This window comes from Canis aureus, chromosome 5 (genome assembly GCF_053574225.1).
Source record: "Canis aureus isolate CA01 chromosome 5, VMU_Caureus_v.1.0, whole genome shotgun sequence".
NCBI classification, from domain to species: Eukaryota; Metazoa; Chordata; class Mammalia; order Carnivora; family Canidae; genus Canis; species Canis aureus.
Window position 1 is genome coordinate 84,626,787 of NC_135615.1, and position 4,297 is coordinate 84,631,083.

Consider the following 4,297-nt stretch of genomic DNA (forward strand, 5'->3'; position numbering starts at 1 on the left):
ATCGAATCCCACGTCGGGCTCCCGGTGCATGGAGCCTGCTTCTCCCTCTGCCTGTGTCTCTGCCTCTCTCTCTCTCTCTCTCTCTGTGACTATCATAAATAAATAAAAAAATTTAAAAAAAAAGTGAATAATAGTAACGTCCACAACGACAATAATAAACGAGGTCCAACCGTAGTTTTGTGCCCACAGGGAGCGGGCCCGGCTGTCTGAATCTGCTTGGTGCGGGCAAGCTCCCCGAGAGCTAGGTCCTCGCTTCGCCCCCTCTGCACAGAGGGCAACACCGAGTGGCTGATTGGTCCCTAAGCAGCTCGCCCACACTTAGCACGCCAGGACGCAGGAGGGCTCAGCCTACCGATGGGTGGACGGACAGATGGACAGATGAATGGACGATCATGTGGGCAGAAGGCACCTTACCCCAGGGACTCCCCGCCCCACAGAAAGACCCTCTCGGAAGCTAGCCCGCCGCGCCTGAGCCCATGGGTGGGCACCTCTCTGGAAGGGGGCACTTGGGACGTCACGGAACACCGCCGGGTTTTGAACTGAGATCCCAAAACAGATGCTGGAGGCAAAAGCCATACAGGGCGCGCTGGGGGGCAAATCAGAGCTTCCCTGGACGTGGCCACCGAGGTCCCCACGGTGCCCTGAGGACAGGGCATCCTGTTGGGCTGGGGCTTCACCCCGTCTTCCCCAGACACCCGGAGAGTCTCCTGGGGTTGTCCCGGGGCTGCGGGGTGACATTAGGGACGCCATCCTAAGGGCGAGAACGCGGTACAGTGGGCGGCGGTGCGGGCCAGTCCCCAGGCCCCGCGTCCCTCCATCCCCAGGCCCCCTCCCGTGCTTGGTGCTGCATCGGCTGGGCTGCGTTGGCTGGGCTGTACCCCCTGCATGGTTGCTCTGGGGCCTCAGCCCTGCTGGGAAGCCCTGGCCCCATGGGAATCCTTGTCCCAGATTCCCTCCCCACTCCACCCTACTCCCCCCTCCCCCCTCCCCACTCCACCTTACTACCCCCTCCCCCCTCCCCACTCCCAGGACTGCAGCCTGAGGCCCCTGGTGTACCAGAGGACCCAGCCCCGACCCAGCCCTGGGAGGCCAACCCCTTGCTGACACTCCCAGAGCCAAGAATTCTAAGAATTCAGGGGGTGGGGCCCTTGAGAAAATGGGGTGTGTGACTTGATATTTGGGCCAAGGCAGCACTTCCGTCCCTGGCCTGGGAGGGCTCACAGCCTGAGGCTGAGGGAGGCTCCCAGCGGGAGAGACCCAGGTGCACGGGCAAGGGCCAGAGCGGGCAAGGGCCAGAGGCTCACCGACATCTCCCAGCCTTCAGGGTGTGGGCCGGGAAAACCCAAGCAGTGTGCGGCCCAGAACCCTCTGGGGAACGAGCTTCCCCTTGGACGCTGGGAGGGGGCGAGTGGGAATCTGGTTAGATTTCAGATGCAAAGGAACACCCTCTTCCTTGGGCTGGAGAGGTCTCTAACAACAACAGCTCCTAACACCGACCTAAGCATTTCCAAAGACCCAGGCTAGCAGCAGCGGAATGAATACTGTGCCCATCTTACAGGTCAGAAAACCGAGGAACTTGGCCAGGATCCCACAGCAAGTGAAGTGGCTGAGCAGGGAGTCTGACCCAGAGCCCGTGTTCTGACTGCGTGTGAGATCCCCTCCACCCCTCTAATGGGCGTCAAAGATGACACCTTTGGGGTCGTCCCCACTAATTCCCACACTCTGGCCATTGTGAGAGCCCGCCACTCGCAGGGTACATATGGCATCACAAGGGCTCATTGGCACCGTACAACGCAGCCTCAGTCGCCCCGATGAGCCAGGGTCCTGACTTAGGTGTGACAAATCACACGGGGAGGCGGGCGAGGGGGCCTCTAAAGTCCCTTCGTGTCCCTGCAGGAGGCAAGACTGGTTGGGACCAGAACTGTTTGGTAATAGAACTTCCAGGGTTTGCTCCCAAGTGAGAGGCCCAGGGGGTGCTGGGCCTTCGTCGGGGAGCTTCCCCCACACCCCCACATGGCCCTGAACCCAGAAGCTTCCCCGTTTCACAGATGCAGACGCCCAGGCTCGGGAGCTGCAGCCTGCCCTCCGCTAGGGTGGCCGTGGGGGAGAGGCGGGGAGAGGCAGGTGTACTAACCTCCGGCGGCTGCTGCCACAAATCACCACCAACTTGCCTTAAAACAGCAGAAATTCCTTCTCTTGCGATTGCAGAGGCCGCAAGTCGGCCGCGGAGGTGTGAGCGGCCCCACGCCGCCTCCGAGGTCTCCCCAGGAGCTTCCCTCCGGCCTCCTCCCACCTCTGGTGAGCCCGGGTGTCCCCTGGCTGGTGGCTGCCCCTCTGCAGCCCCGGCCTCCTCCCCGGGCGCCGCTCTTCTCCTCCAAGGACACTTGTCATGCAATTCGGACGGAGCCCATCTGAGTGATCAAGAATGATCTAGAATCTTAGCTTCATCACATCTGCAAACACCTTTTTCCCCCCAAATTATGACACTCTGGAGATTCCCGTGTGGACATATCTTGCTGGGGGCCACATTTCATGTCACTACTGTAGGATTTGAACCGGTCTGGCCATCAGCCGGGGACGTAGAAGGCATAAGGAACCCCCACAGGTGCCCCGATGCCAGCCCCCAGGGAGGGGGAGCGCAAGACACACACAGCCCACTCCCTCCAGATGCCTGGTCCCGTGGGGACAGTGTCGCCTGAGGGTGTGGGGGACAGGGATCCCGGGTGGTCTTCTCCCATCCAGTATAGTTTCCCCAGCCCCACTTACCTGCGTGCTGTACCCCACCTTCTCCTATAGGACATCCCTGCAAGTGCGAAGTTGCTTCTATGACCCGTGGGTTCGGTGTCCCCACCACGTGCGAGGTTGGAGGACAGGGTGCAGACCTACTGCAAATCCAGTGTGGAGCCCCTGTGGGGGCTGTGACCCCAGCACCTAGAGCAGAGCCCAGCCCATAGTAGGTGTTCAATAAATATTTATTGGGTGAGTCAGTTCCCACCATACAAGTGAGGGATCTGAAGCTTGGGAGGGGTCAGGGCACCAGGCCAATGTGGCCGGTGAAGAACTCTTGGTCTTTTATTAACCCATCGGGGGCCTCAAACATGGAGTTCCCATGTGTCCTAGTGATTCTGCTCCCAGGCACACACCCAAGAGAAGTGAAGACATATGTCCACACAAAATCGCATCTGCGAGTGTTCCTAGCATTACGCACCATAACCAAAAAGTGGCCATCAGCTTAAGAAGGGAAAAGAAAATGTGGTCCACCCATATGCTGGAATATTGTTCAGCCATAAAAAGAAATCTCAACAAAGCTGTTCTTAAAAACCCCACATCTAAAAAATAAATAATTTGAATTTTTTAATAAAATTAAATTTTAAAAACCCACGTCCGAAAAATAAATAATTTAATTTTTTTAAATAAAATTAAATTTAAAAACCGCACATCTGTGTGTCGGAAGCCAGGAAGCAGATGGGCTTTTTGAAGCTGGGCTGCCTCCCGGGAGGAGGTGTGCTCACAGCTTAGGTGACTGGGAGCTTAGGTAACTCCCTGGCCTGTCCATAACAGAAGCCTTTGTTCCCTTCTCGGAGGCAGGCCTTCCTTTCCAGATCACAGCCCTCTCCCTTTGCCCCAGTCTGAATCTGGGGGCAGGTGAGACCTAAATGTGGCAGGTGGCTGCTCCTGGCAGGCCAGGCGTGGCGGGGGGGAAAGCCCATCTTGGAAGGCGGCCCTTCTTTGTCCTGGTTGAATCAGTAGTTGATTCATTGCTCAATTTGTTCAACAAACATTTCCTGCTCATTTCCACCGTGCCAGGCTCTGTGCACAGGAGAGGATTCCCACCCCCTCCTAATCCCCAGGCTGGGGAGGGCCACCAAAGCAAATAAATATGTGTTTCTGGTGCTCCAGTGGCCGTCCTCCTTGGGTGCAGAGCAGAAATAAGTGCGAAGTCATAGGAGCCAGACACAGGACTGGCTGTGAAATGCCCTGTGAAATGAAAATACATCCCCCTTGTACTACAAAAATGATTAGGGATTTCAAAATGGCAATAGTGGAGCATCAAACCAAGTGTGGGAGGCCTTCTAAGTGTGGGGTCCCATGTGAGAGCATGGGTCATATGCCCACAAAGCCACCCAGCCCCACCCTCTAGAGGCTCCCAATCTCATGTAAGATTTGGACAGGTTATTTCCCCCCTGCCTTCTTTATCTGTCAATCAGGTTTGTACCTGCCTCTTATATTGGGTTGTTAGAAACATTAAATGAACTTTTATTTTTTTAAGATTTTTTATTTATTTATGCATGAGACA